The sequence below is a fragment of the Pinus tabuliformis genome, chromosome 3_2, assembly GCF_031772625.1.
Source record: "Pinus tabuliformis cultivar Carrire ecotype Pingquan chromosome 3_2, CPIR1, whole genome shotgun sequence".
In the NCBI taxonomy this organism is placed as follows: Eukaryota; Viridiplantae; Streptophyta; class Pinopsida; order Pinales; family Pinaceae; genus Pinus; species Pinus tabuliformis.
The window spans coordinates 254,049,068-254,070,344 of record NC_142302.1 but is presented as its reverse complement, the minus strand read 5'-3'; positions in this window follow the sequence as shown (position 1 = coordinate 254,070,344).

The window sequence follows — 21,277 nt, the reverse complement described above, 5'->3', positions numbered from 1 at the left end:
GGGATAATCCTGGTGGGGGTTTTATAGCAGCTGGAATGGAATTGTAGACATGGTTAAACCTAGCACAATAATATTCAATAGTCTCATTTGGAGCCCTTTTCAAGTTTTTGTATTCATTTAGAATTTGTAGGGGTTTTTTTTTAGTTTCCCATCTAGTAAGAAAAATTTGGTGAAACTGAGGTAAATCAACTATGCTCCCAGCTGGTAATGCCCTATACCACTTCTTAACTTCTCTCGTTAAACTCTGAGAAAACAACTAGATTTTAACATCATCATCATCACTTATTCTAGGTCAGAGAAGTCATTCATCCTATCAATATGTTGTTGTGATGTCAGAGGATTTGTACCATTAAATTGTGGCAATCTCTGAGCATAGTTCTATGGCACAACATTTAAAGGTACTTGCAATGCCAAAGGAGCATATCTACCTTCCATGGCTAGTATGTGAGGCATAAATGAAACTAAAATAGGTGTGGGTATGGAAGGTGTTAGGTCCCTATACTACTAGTGTAACCGCTTATTGTTATTAGTGCAACCCCCTTATTGTATTATTGTGCCCATCATAACAGAAGGTATGAAAGGATGTGTAATAACAGTTTGATGTGTAGATGCTGAGATGGTAGTGGTTGAAGATGAGATAGGTGTAGTGAAAATGGGGGTAATTACCGGAGATTAGTTGAAGTGAAAGAAAATCCTAGGGGAATAGAGATAGCATAAACTTGGAAAAGAGTGGTATGAACAATGGGTCCTTTAAATGAAAAAGAAGAATTAGGTGGAATTATTAGTAAGGATGGAGATGAAGGAACAAGAGATGAAGAAGGTCTTATCACTCAGGTTGTCCTTAAGCTCCAGAAAAGGATACGGCCGAGGTAACCACAGACCAACTTTGGACTGCAGGTTCTAGCCCACCTGCAATCAGAGAGGGCTCTCTCTTTCAGATTTAGCTTTGTTGAAAAGGATCTTAGGCTAGTTATTGAGTTCAGGGGTTTTTGTTCTAATTTTGGTGGGAAAATTTATGTTCTCAGGTAGAGAGGCAGAGCATAGTCTGAAATTTCAAACCATTGGGCGTGGAGTCGAAAAGGAGGACTGCTGGTGCGTTTTCTTGGTCCCAAGAGAGAAAATGGAGCAAGGTAGCTGCAAATGAAACAATGTTTCAGGTTTAAAGGATGGGATGAATGCTAAGTAAAGAGGGGCAGTTAAGAATCCCTCAATCAGCTTAACAGGGGAAGATAACAGAGCTCTACCTAGGGGTAGTAAAGAATCCCTAGATAATCGGCACACACAGGTGAATCGGGGTAAATATGAGCCAGAAGGAATTCATATTCATTACCAATTCATTCAGAGGAAAACATAAAGAAACAACAGAAATTGAGCATAGAGTGTATTTAAACAAATTCTAAACTAATCTTTCTTTCTGCTATTTAGATAATGGTAAACATTAAACAGAGGTAAGAAGCACTTATTGTATCAGGTTGCAGCACAAGAATTCCATCTTCAGTCTCCAAAAAAACATTAACAACACATCAAACAGTCTCTTCTCAGAACTTTTGGCAATCTTTGATTACAGAAACAACTTCAGGTATACAGTGCGAGTCTCTAGTGAAAAATACCAATTTACCAACCCTTAAAACAGTGCAGAGGGTGGTATATATAGGGAAAACTCTCTACAATTTGTTTATTACATCTTGACCTAAACAGGTCCTAAAGAATAATTAATTTGACCTAATCCTATCTGAAATAAATGCATGAAAATATCTTTGGCTGCGCTGAGGGCTGCCGTATCAAAATGAAGTGAATGTGCTGTCCTCGGTGGCTTGGTGCAGTTGTCTCTGCAATAACTGTGCATGGGTCTCTGCTCCATTGTAGTTTGGTGGCCTTAAATGCTTCAACTGTGATTTGAGAGCTGGGATGGGCTTTCACCGCCTGATTTGACTTTGTTGGCGGCCATTCAGTGTTAACCTGCTTTGGGAACTGAAGGTTTCCATTAAACAATTTAACTGGTACACTTTGCTGCTTCTCTTTCCTCTGATACTCTCTGACAAATGAATTGGGTTGCTTTTATCCTTTGCTGTGGGTCTAATCACAAGTTAATGGTCGATGTTCGGCCTCTGTTTCCTCTAGAACTGTCTTCTGCTCCTTTCTGCATGCTTCGCGAAGAAAAACGGGTCATTCGGCGCCTTTCGGGCTTGCTGGGGGCTGCGCGATGAGAAGATTCCCCATTTTGGCTCATTTTATCCAGCGATGCGCGATTTTTGAGGCGCAAATCGCGCATCAAAAACTGCCTCAGAAACTGATTCCGGGGCTCCAGAGTGCGATTTTCGCCCTTCGTTCCAAAATTGCTGATGATGTCAGCATGACAAACCTCGTACGGCGGATGATGTGGCAGGATGACGTCAGCATGCTGACGTCTGCATGTATGGAGGTGACGTGGCAGTACGGCGGGTCTGATGATGTGGCAGGCCACGTGGCTGGGTGACTCGGCGGTACAGTGGCAGGAGGCCACGCAGGCAGATGACATGGGGCTTACATCACAGGGGGAGGGCGGTAAGTGGTTTCTGGGCGCACCGCCTTTGGGCATGGGTGGTTTTGTCAGAGGGGGCTCCGCCACAGCCCAGAAGGCGACGCGTGGTGGGAGTACGGCGGGAATACCGCCCATCTCCCGGACGCTAACCTTCGGGCGGCTTGGGAGAGGGGAAAGCCCGCCCACCGTTGATCTGTGGGGCGGGTGATCGGACGGTCGGCGGCGAAGGTTAGGCGGCGGAGGGATAAGGGGCGGGAATATACACGGAATATTCCAAATTTAATAAAGCGCGGTGGGGGGGTCAAAACTATGGTTTACGTGGGTTATGGGGGTTATAAACGGGCGGGTTAATATATTTACACTTGGGACTTTGGTATAAGGGGTAAAACGTGGTTTTTTGAGGGTTTATGAGCGGGGGTTTAATGATTTGTGAACAAAACTTTAGGTTAGGGGCGGGAAAGAGGGTTTTTGAGGGTTAGGACTAGGAAACAACGGTTATTAGCCTGACTAGGTGCCAAACTAATTCCTTTAAGACTCGGATGGGCTAGAAACAGCCCCAGATGGACTGCCTTTCCCCGGACTTTAGGGGAAATATGGCTATAGTGACAGGGAGGGGATATTTAATATTTTTGGGATTTATATACATAGTTTTAGTAGGGGAAGGGGAAAACTGATAGGGAGTTATGTACTAGAGTTAGTAGTTAATATGGAGATGATAAGAAAGCGCTAAGTTAAGGGTCATTAGGCTAATTTTGGGGAAAAGAACTTGTAAAGAAATGAAATCCTTGAGCGAAGCAGATCTTCACCAAGGCAGCTGATATGGAGAATGATGGAACTAAGAGGAATCAAGCAGATCTTGACCTCTTTGGGGAAGTTAGTAAATAACTTTGGAAATGAGAAGAAGGGGAAATTAGTTATGTCTAGCTCGAGCTCCTCCAGATGAAAAACTGCCTGATAACTGTGATCTGAAAATAAATAAGACTTTAAAACACAAGATTGATCATGCATCATCATTCTGCAACCTCACAGCTACCTACCCAGCCTACCTTCCTAACATTTTTTCTTCTTTTTTGTGTGGGTGCACTTAGACTTGCAGACCCTGATTTACAATTTTTCTTTTGAATGCTTTCCTATCTAAATCTACACTTATTTCTGCCAAGGGCCTAGATTAAGCAGTTGGGTCCCTTTGATTCTCTACCTATCTACAAATCTGCCAAGATTAAACTGTTTGGACAGATACATTCTCTATATTCTAAACAGGAAATTGAAACCTAGGGAGACCAAGATTAGATTCTTTGGACCTCCCTTAAATGAAAACTCTTCAAAACTGGAACAACTCATCAAAATTGGAATACAACAGTGCCATTTGGACTAGCACAGTTCATGGCATCTTGTGGAAATATGGAACACTGCAGCCTGCAAAGTATGACATATTTGGCATGTAAAATTGTCAATCATGAAAGATGAAACCCTGTTGCAACAGGAGGCTAACAGTGGCTCCACTTGGGGATGGCTTTTCCTTGTGAAAAGCCAAGAACAGCAGGTCAGATTGCCTTGATTTTCTATTTGCTGCTGTAGACTGGGAACACTTCTTTGTTCTGGCTACTAAAAATGTGAAACTTTGAAATCTGAAACATTCTCTCCTCAACTGAGTTACTGTGAACTGTATAGCATCGCCTGCTTTCTTCTGCGTGCTTGATAACTATGTACAGTGCTGCTGGAACATGCCTTTGACTGCAAATAGTTCTTTTCTACCATGAATTGCTTGTAATGTGACAGTTTTCCTCTTGCTGTTTTGTTGAAATTAGTGTAGAGATAGAGCTCTCGGAGCTAGAATATTTGCATTGGCTGTGTCTTCATAGAATTTACTACTGTTCCTTAAATAATCAGCCCGCTTACACAAAATAAAAACAGAATGCTAGTATATACAAATATTACTGCACAAAGATATATACAAGGCTTGCATTGTGTCCCTTAAAAGGGATCATGGTAATGTTTCAGCATATGGCCACTAACAGGGCCTTCTTCAACAGTGTTGTCCTCTATAGACCTGAGAAAATAAGTGTTATTTCCCTGAACAACAGAGACAACAAATGGCCCTTTCCATAAAAAATCAAGCTTAACATGTTTGCCCTTGTCTTCTCTTCTTGAATCTGACCTTAGAACTTTGTCACCAATACTGAAATCCTCAGCCTTAACTCTCTTATCAAACATCTTTTTGAGATTTTCTTGCAAAATTTGAGCTCTGTCGTAAACTTGTTCTCTGGTTTGCTGAAGATGAATTGTCTGATTGACTCTTCTTTGAATGTCATTTGGTTCAGCCTGAATCTCTTGTAATATCTTGATAGTAGGAATGCCCAGGGATGAAGGAAATCTAGCCTCCATGCCGTATACCAGCTCATAAGGGCTTATCCCAATTGATATTTTTCTTGAAAGTCTGTATGCCCATAGGGCATTTATCAGTTTTTTGTGCCAGTTCTTCTTGTTTTCTTCTAGCACCTTCTTTATGATGTTGATGAGACTTTTGTTTGAAGATTCTACCAGGCCATTACCCTGAGGGTAATAAGCCGTAGAGTGGCCCAGGGTGATATGAAACTTATGGCAGAAACTGATCATCTTTTTGGACTTAAAGGCAGCGGCATTATCAGTGATGATTTTCTTAGGGCAGCCAAATCTAGAAAGGATATTGCACTCAAGGAATTGGATAATGATAGTGTCATTGGCTTGTCTACAGGGAATGGCTTCAACCCACTTAGTGAAATAGTCGGTGGTTGTTAGGATCCATTTGTGCTGGCCTGAGGAAGAGGGATGGATTTCTCCAATGAAGTCAAGATCTCATTGTTGAAAAGGTTGTTCGGTTGAGATGGGTTTAAGGGGCAGGGGTAACAACTTTCTTTTGCCCTCAAAAATTTGGCATTTGTGACATGACATGGCAAACTTCTTTATATCTGCAAAAAGAGTGGGCCAATAGAAACTAGCCCTTAAGATTTTATCAGCAGTGGACTTCCAATATAGATGCCCTCCACAATCACCTGCATGGAATTCTTTCATGACATTGTTAGTTTCATTCATGGTTAAACAATTAAGCAATATACCTTCATGATTTCTCCAAAATAATGCACCATCTATAACACAAAACTTTAAAGCCTTCATTTTCAAGAATCTTTTCTTGGTCCTGGACAATCCTGGGGGAGCACATAGGTTTAACAATACAAAGCATATATCAACGTACCAGGGGCATTGCAGAAATATTTCACTGATCTGTGGAGTCGCCAGCTCTTGTTCATTGTCCAGCTGGTTAATGTCTAAGGCTTGAAAGTTTGTTTCGGACATCAGTTTAGCTAAACCTTGTCCCTTTATCAGCTTGGTTGGTTTTATTTCTATGTCATACTCAAGGATTCTTGCAATCCACTTGCCTCTTTTTCCTTCTAATCCTTCTTGTGTAAATATGTCTTTTACAGCAGCGTGTGGAACATAGGCAATCACGTGTGAATACAGTATGTACACTCTAAAATCCTTGATGGCCTTAACAAGTGCGTAGGCCTGCTTTTCCATTATTGGGTACTTCAAAGGGGCGTCTCTTAAGGCTCGGCTGAAAAAGGCGATTGGCTTTTCAGCTCCCTGTTCATCCTTTTGCAAAAGGACAACGGCTATTGTGTGATCAGATGCAAAGGAAAATATGATAAAATCTCTGTCAAACTGTGGGCTAGTGAGGACAGGGGTTTGGGTTAATGCAGTTTTGATACTTTCAAATGCTTGCTTGGTTTCCAGGGACCATCTTACCTTGGCATCCTTCTTTAACATGTTGCTTAACAGTCGTATTAGTTCAACTAGATTTGGAATAAATCTTCTTAGGAAGTTGATTTTCCCAAGGAATGCTTGTAGCTCTTTAATGTTTCTTGGAAATGGAATCTGGAGGATGGCTTGGATTCTTTCAGGATCAATTCTAATCCCATATTTTGATATAATGTGGCCAAGTAACTTGCCTTCTTCTAGGCCAAATAGGGACTTCTTGGGATTCAAGGAAATGCCATATTTCCTACATGTCATGAAAATTTGCCTAAGATGCTTGAGGTGTTCTTCATCAGATTTGGAAAATGGGGTTAAGTCATCCAGGTAGACAACTAGGAAATCATGTATTTCTTTGGCAAAAGCAATATCCATTGCTCTTTGAAATGTGGCACCATCGTTTTTAAGTCCCAATGGCATCTTCACATACTTAAATGTTCCCCACGGTGTGGTAAAGGCAGTTTTGTCTTGGTCGTCCAGGTGAACAAGTATTTGGTTGAAACCTGAAAAGCCATCTAGTAAAGAGATTCTAGATGACCCCACTACTCTTTGTAGGATGTGATCCATTTTGGGCAAAGGATAGTGGTCTTTTAAGGAGACTTGATTTAAATTTCTGAGATCTACACAAAGTTTGATTTCACCTGTCTTTTTTCTTGTAGGAACAAGATTGGACACCCACTCAGAAAATCTGATGGGTGCTATTATGCCTGCTTCAAACATCCTCTTTACTTCCTTCTCAATCGGGGGAAGAAGCATAGGGTTAATTCTTCTAAGTTTCTGTTTGAAGGGTTTCTGGTTTGGTTTTAAGGGAATTGTGTGTTGGATCACCGAGGTGTCATAGGATTTCAAATCCTCATAACTCCAAGCAAATACATCTTGGAACTCTTTGAACAAATCAATGTACTTGGGCTTTTGATCTGGTGGCAGATTTTTGGACAGTTTGATCATTTTTGGATTTTCTGCCGTCCCAATGTTGTGTTCTTCTATATCAGTGTTTATTGGCTGCAATTTTGGCTTTCTGGGCACATCATTAGCGTCAAACATGTCTTCTAGTGGGGTCAGGCCAGCAGGCAGAAAATTATCCTTTAAGTCAATGATCTCTGCCTCTGTTTTGTCTATTTCTTCCAAGTGCATTTGTTGTAGCTGTTCAATGTTTTCTCTGTCAAAAACCATGGGTTTCAGGATTTGTTTGGCTATTGTAGCTGTTACATCCTGCTGGTTTTCATCTGTTTGCCATTCTGAATCTGTCATAGCATCCATATCTATGTTAATATTTGAAAATTCATGCTCAAGGGCAAGGAAATTATTAATCTGGGCATCATTTTCGAACACTTGCCAATCTTTAATGTTATTTGGGACAGCGGGCCTATGTTTTATTTCTGCTGTGAAGTGATGGTTTCGGTCAAAGGGAAGCTTACATGTACTTGCAAAAGTGGCTAGGCTGTGAGCGTGAATGTTGTGATTTCTTGAAATCTTGTCAAGCTTGAATTCAGTGAATGCATCGAGAATATTAGTGGCAGTAGTCCTATAGGCTCTCATTCTATTATCATTTGTAACAAAATTACCTTTCATCTGTTGTATGATTAAATCAGAGTCACCTAAAATAGACACCTTTGCAGCTCCTAGAGCTTTGAGCAGTTTAAGGCCTAGCAGCAGAGCCTCATACTCTGCCATGTTGTTGGTGCATTTGAAATTCAGTCTATAGGCATGGCCTTGCGCATGATTGTTATGTGTGTTGTGAATCCAGACACCTGCCCCTGCCCCTAACTTGTTGACAGAGCCATCAAACTCTAAATACCATGTGATTTCTTGCTCACGGTTAGCACTAAGAGTTTGAGTCATTATAGGATTGGGCAGATTTAAAGTTTCTGTTTGGGGAAGTTCTTCTAGCATGCTGGTTGCATTATCTATTGTGACAGTCTCATCAGTGTGTGCAACCGATTCTTCATTAATGTGTGTTTGTTGTTCTAGAGCCAAAGGCTCATCCTCAGTTGGAGAATTTGTGTCATCATTAAACAAAATAAAGGAATCCATGTCAGAATGTATTGAATAAATGGGAAAATTTTCAGGCCTGCTCTCACTACTCACCACATATTTCATCAGCGTTTCTCTGTACAGTCTCTTTGGTTGCCCAAAGACAGAAATGGTGGCATAGGAGAGGTCCAGTTGAAGGGATCCTTGCAGCTTTGCTCCCCATGATCTTGATAGGATCATATTGTACTTTGGTGGGATGTCAGCCACCACCACATCCATGAGGATGGTCTTGTTGGGATATTGGACTAAGGAGACACACAAGTCTTTGATGAGGCCTAAACATTTGACTTGACTTGAGTCAAATGAGTGTAAATATTTGTAAGGTCTTGTGATATCGAGGTTCAGTTTATCCATGACTGCCTTGGGCATAAGGTTGTGTGAGGCTCCTGAGTCAAACATAGCGTTGTGCAAAACTTTGTCATGTATATGCAAACTGACATAAAAGGGTGGAATAGGTCCATGTGTTGATTTTCCATTGACTTCTGGACCGAATAGCAGTTCAGGAGAATCATCCAAAACATTTACATCGTCTTTGTTTTCTGGAATCTGAAGCGACCTTTGAATTTGTTGCCTATATACATCGTGTTTGGCAAGTTCTGAAAGAGGAACAGGTATTTTCAATTTACCTATTTCTGCCTCTAAATTAAATGGTTTTTCCAATGGAGTCTTGGTGTTGATAATGGCATTTTTTTCTGTTTCATTTGAATTATCAGCGATTCGCTCTTGTTTATCAGCGTTGTGGGGATTGACTACTTGCGGTTTTACAGTTTCAGGAGGGCTTTTTGGAACGCTGTTCGAATTTTCTTTTGAGGAAGGAGGTGATAGAGGCTGCTCAACAGAAGGCTGCGTGTCTGTTATGTCTTCTACAGTCACTTGTTGCGGGTTTGGGACAGTTGTATCAGCTGGTTCTGTCATGACAGCTTTGTTTTTAATCTTGTTGGGTTGTTTGCCTTCCTTTGTTTTACCAGGTTCAGAGATGTCAATGGTCCTAGTTCTCAGCTTATATTGTTTGTGTACTTCATACACAGCAGTATCATATCCTTGTTTAAAATCAAAAGACTCACCAGACTTAGTCTGAAACTGATTGTAATCAAGTTCATTTTGGTCTTCTTGGCTCAGGAAAGTCTGATGCTCACCCTTTAGATCCATCAAATTCATGTGAGTGTCTTCTGTGGGTTGACTAGAAGTGGATCCTTCAACATAGTTATCTTGAAAAGGAGGTCTTATGTCATGGTCTTGGCTAGACCTACCAGCATTTGTGTTCTGCGTTTTCCTGAAATTTGGGTTCCTCATGGTATTGGACTGCTGTCCTTCCCATGATGCTTTTCTTTCAACGTTTTCTACTCTTTCTCCCAATCTTTGCAGGCCATTGATAATAGCATCAAGCTTCTGGTCAAAGGCTGAGGGTTCTTCCTTAAAGGTGGTTCTTCTTTCCATCCTAGCTCTGTTTCTTTTGGCAATTAAGTTGGCCTCAACGCTGACAGCAACATTTTGCATGTCTGCAAGGGTCTGAGGAGCTCTTTCTTTTAACTGGTATGCCATATCTGGGTCAAAACCATCCGGAAATTTGTACAAGGCAAGGTCAGGGGGAGGCCTCAGATTCTGTGGTATTGCATTGTAAACATTATTGAATCTTGCACAGTACTCCAAAATAGTTTCTTGAGGACCTCTTTTAATTGTATCGTATTCAGCTAGTATGTGCAATGGGTCTTTCTTTTTCTCCCATCTATTGGTAAAAGATTGGTAAAGCTCATCTGGGGTGGTTATGGAATTTGCAGCGAGTGATCTGAACCAAGTTCTTACATCACCTATTAAACTTTGAACAAAAATTCTCATTCTCACACTATCATCATCTATTTCATAGTTTTCAAAATAATCTTGCATCTTTTTGGTATGCTGAATGGCTGTGAAAGGACCAGTGGAATCAAAATACGTGATTTTCGATTGGTAATCTTGAGGTAAAGCCCCAACATTAGCAGGTAATTGCAGGGGTGCATATCTATTGGCCATATTGGCAGGGATAAGTGGAACAACGGGGGCAAATGGAACAACTGGGGTAACGGGGATCACAGGAGTAACTGGAATAACAGGAACAACAGTAGTGGTAATTGTAGTATGTGCAGTGAATGGAGGTGTGGAAGGAGTGCTATGAGATGTGGATGATGAACCAGGGGAAGCAGGAGTTGAACGGAATAAAACTTTGACAGGAGTTGGAACACAGCTTGGGTAAGCTGTTTCAGGAGTTTTATCAGTGAAATTTTCCTGTCTTTCTTGCTTCCTAAGAATCTTTGGGATTAAGTTCGGGTTCTCAAAAGAAGCTGGGGGATTTGGATCTGGGTTTGACCTTGTATGTCGAGTTTTTCTTTTGGGAGCCAGCTTCCGAATTTGTTTTTGGTATTTTTCTGGGAATGTTTTTAAAAATAGCAAAGAACTAATCAAAATTTGGGACAACTATTTGTAACTTAAAACTAGCATGAAGATTGACTGAAGCAGCATTTATTTACTCCTGTTAATGCAAAGAAAAGAACAGTTTCAAAGGCTTCCTGGCTGACATTCAGGATTCATCTGTAGTTTTAAGAGGTAAACAACAATTGAAAAGATTGATTTATGGTCTCAGCGGAGCTTTCTTACCTTCTTCGTGAAACTATCTGAGGAAAGTCCCTAGTGGGGTCGCCATTATGTTATCACTCAGGTTGTCCTTAAGCTCTGGAAAAGGATACGGCCGAGGTAACCACAGACCAACTTTGAACTACAGGTTCTAGCCCACCTGCAATCAGAGAGAGCTCTCTCTTTCAGATTTAGCTTTGTTGAAAAGAATCTTAGGCTAGTTATTGAGTTCAGGGGTTTTTGTTTTGATTTTGGTGGGAAAATTGATGTTCTCAGGTAGAGAGGCAGAGCATAGTCTGAAATTTCAAACCATTGGGCGTGGAGTCGAAAAGGAGGACTGCTGGTGCGTTTTCTTGGTCCCAAGAGAGAAAATGGAGTAAGGTAGCTGCAAATGAAACAATGTTTTAGGTTTAAAGGATGGGATGAATGCTAAGTAAAGAGGGGAAGTTAAGAATCCCTCAATCAGCTTAACAGGGGAAGATAACAGAGCTCTACCTAGGGGCAGTAAAGAACCCTAGATAATCGGCACACACAGGTGAATCGGGGTAAATATGAGCCAGAAGGAATTCATATTCATTACCAATTCATTCAGAGGAAAACATAAAGAAACAACAGAAATTGAGCATAGAGTGTATTTAAACAAATTCTAAGCTAATCTTTCTTTCTTCTATTTAGATAATGGTAAACATTAAACAGAGGTAAGAAGCACTTATTGTATCAGGTTGCAGCACAAGAATTCCATCTTCAGTCTCCAGAAAAACATTAACAACACATCAAACAGTCTCTTCTCAGAACTTTCGGCAATCCTTGATTGCAGAAACAACTTCAGGTATACAGTGCAAGTCTCTAGTGAAAAATACCAATTTACCAACCCTTAAAACAGTGAAGAGGGTGGTATATATAGGGAAAACTCTCTACAATTTGTTTATTACATCTTGACCTAAAAAGGTCTTAAAGAATAATTAATTTGACCTAATCCTATCTAAAATAAATGCATGAAAATATCTTTGGCTGCGCTGAGGGCTGCCATATCAAAATGAAGTGAATGTGCTGTCCTCGGTGGCTTGGTGCAGTTGTCTCTGCAATAACTGTGCATGGGTCTCTGCTCCATTGTATTTTGGTGGCCTTAAATGCTTCAACTGTGATTTGAGAGCTGGGATGGGCTTTCACCGCCTGATTTGACTTTGTTGGCAGCCATTAAATGTTAACCTGCTTTGGGAACTGAAGGTTTCCATTAAACAATTTAACTGGTACACTTTGTTGCTTCTCTTTCCTCTGATACTCTCTGATAAATGAATTGGGTTGCTTTTCTCCTTTGCTGTGGGTCTAATCACAAGTTAATGGTAAATGTTCGGCCTTTGTTTCCTCTAGAACTATCTTCTGCTCCTTTCTGCATGCTTCGCGAAGAAAAATGGGTCATTCGGCGCCTTTCTGGCTTGCTGGGGGCTGCGCGATGAGAAGATTCCCCATTTTGGTTCATTTTATCCAGCGATGCGCGATGCATCAAAAACTGCCTCAGAAACTGATTCCGGGGCTCCAGAGTGTGATTTTCCCCCTTCGCGCCAAAATTTTTGATGACGTCAGCATGACGGACCTCGTACGGCGGATGACGTGGCAGGATGACGTCATCATGCTGACGTCAGCATGTATGGAGGTGACGTGGCAGTACGGTGGGTCTGATGATGTGGCAGGACACGTGGCAGGGTGACTCGGCGGTACGGTGGCAGGAGGCCACGCAGGCAGATGAAGTGGGGCTTACATCACAGGGGGGAGGGCAATAAGTGGTTTCTGGGTGCACCGCCTTTGGGCATGGGTGGTTTTGTCAGAGGGGGCTCCGCCACAACCCAGAAGGCGACGCGTGGCGGGAGTACCGCCCATCTCCCAGACACTAACCTTCGGGTGGCTTAGGAGAGGGGAAAGCCCGCCCACCGTTGATCTTTGGGGCGGGTGATCGGACGGTTGGCGGCGAAGGTTATGCGACGGAGGGATAAGGGGCGGGAATATACATGGAATATTCCAAATTTAATAAAGCGTGGCGAGGGGGGTCAAAACTATGGTTTACGTGGGTTATGGGGGTTATAAACGGGCGGGTTAATATATTTACACTCGGGACTTTGGTATAAGGGTTAAAACGTGGTTTTTTGAGGGTTTATGAGCGGGGGTTTAATGATTTGTGCACAAAACTTTAGGTTAGGGGCGGGAAAGAGGGTTTTTGAGGGTTAGGACTAGGAAACAACGGTTATTAGCCTAACCAGGTGCCAAACTAATTCCTTTAAGACTCGGATGGGCTAAAAACAGCCCCAGATGGACTGCCTATCCCCGGAATTTAGGGGAAATATGGCTATAGTGCCAGGGAGGGGATATTTAATATTTTTGGGATTTATATACATAGTTTTAGTAGGGGAAGGGGAAAACTGATAGGGAGTTATGTACTAGAGTTAGTAGTTAATATGGAGATGATAAGAAAGCGCTAAGTTAAGGGTCCTTAGGCTAATTTTGGGGAAAAGAACTTGTAAAGAAATGAAATCCTTGAGCGAAGCAGATCTTCACCAAGGCAGTTGATATGGAGAATGATGGAACTAAGAGGAATCAAGCAGATCTTGACCTCTTTGGGGAAGTTTGTAAATAACTTGGGAAATGAGAAGAAGGGGAAATTAGTTATGTCTAGCTCGAGCTCCTCCAGATGAAAGACTGCCTGATAACTATGATCTGAAAAGAAATAAGACTTTAAAACACAAGATTGATCATGCATCATCATTCTGCAACCTCACAACTACCTACCCAGCCTACCTTCCTAACATTTTTTCTTCTTTTTTGGGTGAGTGCACTTAGACTTGCAGACCCTGATTTACAATTTTTCTTTTGAATGCTTTCCTATCTAAATCTACACTTATTTCTGCCAAGGGCCCAGATTAAGCAGTTGGGTCTCTTTGATTCTCTACCTATCTACAAATCTGCCAAGATTAAACTGTTTGGACAGATACATTCTCTATATTCTAAACAGGAAATTGAAACCTAGGGAGACCAAGATTAGACTGTTTGGACCTCCCTTAAATGAAAACTCTTCAAAACTGGAACAACTCATCAAAATTGGAATACAACAGTGCCTTTTGGACTAGCACAATTCATGGCATCTTGTGGAAATATGGAACACTGCAGCCTACAAAGTATGACATATTTGGCATGTAAAATTGTCAATCATGAGAGATGAAACCCTGTTGCAACAAGAGGCTAACAGAAGGTTCAGGTGACAAATGAAGGAGGGTTTCATGCACAGTCTGATCTAACCTACTTACCAAGACTTAAAGCTTATCAAATTGTTTAAGAAGATCATCTTTAGACTCTGGTTTAGCAGCCTGAAATTAAGAAAAGTAGGGCTCTAGTAGGATTTCATCAGTCACTATTTTAGGTAAAAAGCTATCAGGTTTACTCCTAAATAAACTATGTTCAAAAGCTAAGTCAAACTCTATATCTTATAAAGTAACAAATCTCTCAGGAAGGGAATTAACCCTAGGCATATGACTTTGACTGGCTTCACTCTGAACAACACTCTTCTTCCTAATTATTTTTTCTGGATTATCTACAATTTTTGGTGGATTAGGATCTGGGTGTGCTCTAGTAAATACCCTTTTGGGATCTAGATCTACTACAAAATATATACAATTATCAAACTTTATACAAATTTGTGAATGATATACATTCTTATCTCAGATCTTAAAAAATAGATTTTTAAGAAATGAGACAAAATTTAATCTAGGGAAGCGTAAATATGAATCAATTTTGTTCTCCCCAGTATGGTCACCAGAATGTTAGCATTCTGTATTTCCTAAGACTTTGAAAGAGATACAGAGGTAACCAGAAAACCACTTTGGAAGTTGGGATCTAGCCCCACCAGCTTCAAAAAGGGATCTCTCTTTCAGATTTAGATCTGTTTATATTGAGATAGGCTAGTTATGAAAGTTCAATGGTTTGGTTTTTGATTTGGTTTTCTTGTTTGGTAGATAATGTAACAAGATGCCATTGGGCAATGGAGTCAATTTACTTTGAATAGATTTATTTCAGCATTGACAGATAGATCTAACAGGGCAAGGTAGGAAGATTTATTGGATCTTATATGCTTGATGAGATGGAAAAATAAGAAATGATTAAGTGTCCATTAAGTAGAGAGAAATTAAGAATTTTATTTCTTAACTTTAGTAGAAAACATTGGAATTGTTTAAAAGACAGAATTGAGTGTACTTAAACAAATTCAGAGTTATAATTTTCTTTGAACAAAAGAGATTAGAAAACACATATGAAATTACATAGAAATGAAAACACAACAACAAAGGAGAATATCACTTCACCAAAATTCTGACACAGAAATCTTATAAGAGCTCATGTATTACTGAAATGTGTCCACTGGAACTTTGTGGAACAACTTTACATCAATGGTCCTTTTCTTTTACATAAACATCAACCTCTACTACTTCGAATTATGAAGTACTTATAGAAATAATTACAAAATATCTTGATTTCAAAAGATCAAGACTGAATCCTAAAATATCTAAAATGGGTTACACAAATAGTACAAAAGTTTAGGAATTTTGAACCACTGGAGTTGCTGGAACTATTGTCAAGGATTGTTGTTGATCACTGGTCCAAAAAAGGTGTCGCCTCATTGTAGGAGATGAAACATGTTTCACTCAAGTAATTCACACAATCGATCCCATCGATCTTCACTAGGGATAGAAAGTTTTATTAGCTTTCTATATGTTTCATCAACTTTAGTATATTTCTCAAATGTGGGCTTGTTGTTGGAAATGTGTTTGATCTGATGTTTGATGATCAAATCAAAATATAAATCCTCTAGGAAATCTTTAGTCAATGTGGAGTATAACATCTCTCCAGTCTGTTTGTGAATATCCATCTGATCAATCAGATAGATTTGATTAGTGTTAAAGGAGAAAATTGTCTTCTTGTAGTATGCTGGTGATTTTGGGAATGGAACCTGTCCCTGTAGAAAAGGAATTTGCATTATTCGCTTTTCAGTATCAAAGGCTGACAGAAGCCTTTGTTAGGAAGAATCAGTTTGTTTCCAGAATTGAGTATATGTGCTGGCCTTTAGCATCTCATTTTTTTTCTTGATTTCTTTGTACTTAGCAAAAATATTTGGCTCTGTTTGGCCTTGAGCCAACTTTGTTGTTTGTGCTGAATATGGAGGGTCTTGTGAGGCTCAGGAGGATGGAGAACCTACAAAAATATCTTCTTGTCTCGTACCTAGAAAAACATTTTCTGGTCTCGTAGAAATTTGTGGACTTGTCAAAACTATAGTAGCCTCTTCTTCATCATCCTGCATGAAAACTGGTTTTGGATTAGTTTTCTTATTCTTTTTATATATTAGGAATTCCTTCGCTCCAATTTATATTACTACATGAGACTCTTCTTCTCTTGGCCTTTTTTTATGCTTCTCCTGAGGTATTGGAGTCTTTGAAGTGGTTGTAGACAAAACCTGTTCTTCAGCTTCTTGCAGAGTGTTCTCCTCCCACTGATCCTGGTTCATGAATTTTTCAATTTTTGGCACGTGAGTGTGAGTGTAAGGAGTCTTTTTTTGTAACACTGATAAACTGGAAATGTTTCCAAAGTGGTCATATCACCAAGTAAAGCTTAATTTTAAGTTCATTTGTTTGAGAAGTGCATCTGCCTCATGACCCGCTGCTCTATTGTTGCATATGAATGGCCCCACCTATGTCTTGATCTTAAACCGTGTCTTCCTTTTAGCTGAAACAAAGTGTAATTCATCCATGTTGATCATTTGCCTTATATATTCCAATGAGAAAATTCTCATAGGAACATATTTTGGCAATTTGTATGGTGGCAGCTCACAGCCATACACTCTAATTTATGTGTAGTTTTGGTACATGTAATAGTCTCCTATTTTCGCTTGCTGACTGAGGTGTAAGATTATTTGTATCTCATAATCTATTGTAGGTTCCACATTACTGTTAAGAAGGCATGCAACTATATAAATGAACTGGTCTATGAAGTCACTACAATTGAAATCATTTGAATTCTTCCGCACCAAAGAGGTCCACTAGATGACTGATTATGCATTGCCTTGTTCATCTAGTTTATGCAAAGAAACTGGGAATATTTTTGCTCGGTAAAACATAAACATATAAACTAGCACTGATGCATGTTTAAACATTCCTTCCATGGTAATCTTGACAAAATTCTCATGGATGATGTTTGCAAGGAATTGACTGAAATTAAACATTACAGAAGGTTTTTCTTCTGTGGAAAAGATGAATAGAAAACCTAGGATAGGTTCATCCACCCATTGATCTAATTGATACCCTAGGAGACAAGATACTAATGAGACAATTTTCTTGGTCTTTTCTGGAAACATGGAGGCTGGATATGGTGGATTCTTCTTTGGAAGCTGTACATCTTTTGGCAAGAAAATTTCAAATATTCTGGCTCTTCAAGGGAAGGTTAGCTTTTGGTAGAGTTCCATGAGGGAATCTATAGAGAAAGGGCTCAAAGAATCATTTTGGGGGACTTAAAGCATCTGGTTAATTGACTCTGAGGTTATAGTAAACATAATGTCTCCATTTTGAGCCACAATGGCTCTTTGGCTGGGGATATACCTAGCTTGACACCATAAAACAAAATGTGGGAAAGGGTGAGTCTGGGGAAACATGAATTGTGGCAAGAGGGATTCCCAGAGGTTGATTTCATCACTCTAGTCCAGAAAGGTTTGCTTGAGCCAATTTTGCAGTTCGAACAAGTCAAACTCACTATTGGTCTATATGATTTTATATTGCTGGTCAACTAGGGGTAAATGGTTTAGGTCAACGGGAGGAGGGGTCTGTTATAGACAATTTTGTGCCTTGCAGCAACAAGCATGAATTGTCAATAATCCAAGGGATCCAAAGTTCCCTAAACATGATGTTCCTACCCCTAGAGGAACAAGGTCAGCAAACCAACAACTCTCAGATCAGTTCTCCACCTGAAAACACTCAATAACAAGCAATCCTGAAATCAAAGCAGGTGCTCCACTGGGTTTCTGCGCTGAAACACAACTGCTCCATGGTGTACCTGCGTTGCAAAGCAGGCAGAACAAAGCCCACCTGCGTTGGGCGAGTTTGGACATGTGGCAGAGTGAGTCATGGCTTTGGAATCTTCCAAAATTGACACTTGGATCAGGTATTTCGCCTTGTGATGAGTCAGAGGCTTTGTTTCTCCAAGTGGAAGCAAGGTTCACCAAGTGGACTCAAGAACTGAAGATCAACTAAAGATTAACTGAAGAGAGAGAGGACACAAGGCAGCTACACATCAGTTGCAAGCTGACTCATCCTTTCTCAATTCATCTATATATTGAGCTCTCTCCTATGAGCTCAGGAGGCTGGAATTTGGTGCAAAGTAATGATATGCTGTTGGTTTCATTCTTGAGTTATTGGGTGATTGTTTGAGAGAGGTGAAGAAGAGCAATTCTTTCTGCTGGGAGGTGTTGCTGGGTTGGAGCCTGCAATGGTTGTAATCCTCTCAGAACCTTTATTTATTCATTAATAAAAGCTATTGAGGTTCTTCTATGTGCTCTTGTTTCAATTATGTATTGTGATGATTGCATGTTTGGTTTACACTAATCCATGAACCAGTTATGATTGCATGCCTCTTGTAGTTTCCTTCTTTGTTGTTTTGCAGGATCTCGTTACAGCTGGGCGAGCAGAAGGACAAAGAGCTAGGAACAAGCAGCCAAAGAGGAGAGTTTGGATTCGACATTAAGCGCAAGGCAACGGTTAGTGTTTTCTCCATCCTCTTTTGCTTTCATAAAGAAGTAAACCTTCAGTAGTTTGTTTTACAGTTGTTGCTAAGGAACTGTCACCCTTAGAGTGAGGTTAGGGTCATCCGAGTCGGATACTTTTCCCTACAACAAACTGGCGACTCCACTGGGGAGCGTATCTGTTTGATTGTTTGTAGTATCTTGCTATTCATTTCCTGAACAAAAGAGTACCAAATCGAAAAGCTTTTGACTATATCAAAAGCGAAGTAGAGGGCAGCTACTCTTGCTCATTTTCTGAGCAAATTCATGATTTGAAGAGCTGATCTACAAGGATCCTTGTAAGCTCTTAGTGATAGCTTTGCACCTTCTTAATCATCCCTTTGAGTGTGCTTGACTGATTGCTTCTGATTTGAGCAAAAACCGTGCATTTTTGAGAAAATTATGACCCGGAAACTGTGAAAACGCAATTCTCGTTTTCCAAAGCAGGTAGTACATAGGCTACCTGCTTTGCAACGCAGGTCCCGAAGGGGCTACCTGCGCTGAGAGCCAGTTTGGCTGTGCAGAGCCTGCGTTGGCCCAAATTTGCCTAGTGCATTTGGGGTTTCCTCCTTTCTCTTGCCTGTTTTCACTTAGTTTTGCTGCTAGGTGTCAGTCTTGTGCCTGTTTTGAAACCAATATTACTTGCCATCATTCTGCCTCTGTTATATAACGAAATTGTACTTGTTCTTTGTATTTCTTACTCATTTACAATCTCCCATAACGAAAAGTAAATTAGTCATGCTTTTGGCCTCTAAGATCTGAACCTGTGTTAGGCATTTTGCTGGTCTAAAGAGTTAGCTTGTTTGCTGTCCATAGCTGATTAGTCATTTTACTTTCGTTAGTATGGTTTGATTTCATGTATTTCCAGTGATTAAGCAAGTGAATCTTAAGGTGTCTTTTGATTTTGGACAAACTTGTTTACTGTCGCTTTAAATTGAAATCGAAGTTATATAACCACTTTCTTTTTGTAATCCATCCACATTAAGAAAGGGAAAAGAAAATACATGCATTGTGCATTTTGCATTTGAAAAAGTTTGCATGATGATTTAGGAGAAAGTGCATTAGTTTGTGCTGTATGAACTGTGTGAAAAGAATTTGCCTTTCTTCTCCCTCAGTAGTTAAGATTTTCATCAGTCAAAAAGATTTGAAAAAGCTTGCTTCTCATCTTAGGCTGCATTTAGGAATTTGTCATATACATCTCGTGGTGAACCTTGAAAGGCAAACTTTAAAAAGATCAACTTAAAATATACTGAATGAACCTAACAACACATTTGAAACATAACGCAAACATCTAGAGGTCTAGGTAGAGACGTGTTCCGGCGTCGTTAAACATAGTGACTGTCGATCTCTACGAAGGTGGGTGATTCCTCCTGAGAGTCGGTGGCACTAATACGGACTTGTGCTCCCACGTACCGTCGCGTATATATTGGGAGACCCCTATAGGCAATTATCCTTTATCCATAGGAAGCCGTGTCAGCCGCCCTACTGATCGCGATGCAGTGAACACAGCATTCACGAAGATCGACCACCCGTACCGTAAAACGTATTCTGTGGTTTCGCGAAAGGTTTGGCACACCCTCTGCCTAGATCTCCAGAGCAGTTTCTTTTGGCCTTTTTCAAACTCTATAACTGAAAAAGTCCATCCGAGCATTTGTCACTTCGGGCTCGTTAAAACATCGAAGGAGACTAGAGTCATCTTTAGCTTTTTCTCGACTCTTTAAAACTAAAAAAGCAAGTTGTGTCTAAAGCGTCGTTATAAAATTTATTTTAAGCGGAATAATCATCACCCTTCCCTCGTTGATCTTCGAAGTTAGTGCACCACAAGTGGAAGTTCCTGTAGAATCGCTAAGAAATCTTTTGGATAGACTAGATATGTCTGAACAACCGTCGACATCTAGGATTGTGTCGTCCGACACAGCTGCAGCAGAGCCTCTTGCTGCTACTCCAACGATGTTCGCTGGTATACCATCTGTCCCGGCCAATTGTCAACAACAAGCCGGAGTCCAATCAGGGACAACGACATGGTTAGTTCCTATTTCTTCATCCGGATTATCATCTCGTATTCCTTATGTTGAAACTCGCCAAATTGATCCATTTGGAGGTCAATCTAGGCAATCGATCCCCTTGAGTTCCGGATTGATACCATATGGGGGGCAGTATGCCCTTTCATTACCTCCTCCGGGAGGATGCCCATCCGTGAGTTCACAACAAAGTTCAGGTCAAACTGGAATTACATCCAACGGTTGGGTACCAATACTGCCTCAACAACCAGGAGTTGTATATTCTATGCAACCAGTCCGCCCTGTGTCGAATGTTGCCACTATACCTGGTATGGTGATTGCGTCGCAAGTACAAGTGCTGCCTACTGTATGTCAACCCCAAGTTTCTCAGGTTGCCATACAACAGCCTCTTGTCTCGACATCTCAATTGCAACCTCAGGTCAGTGCCTCCTTATCTGGAGCGACTCAGGATCAAACAAGTACTGTGACTCCTCATCTTGGTCAATCATCTAGTATTGGGCA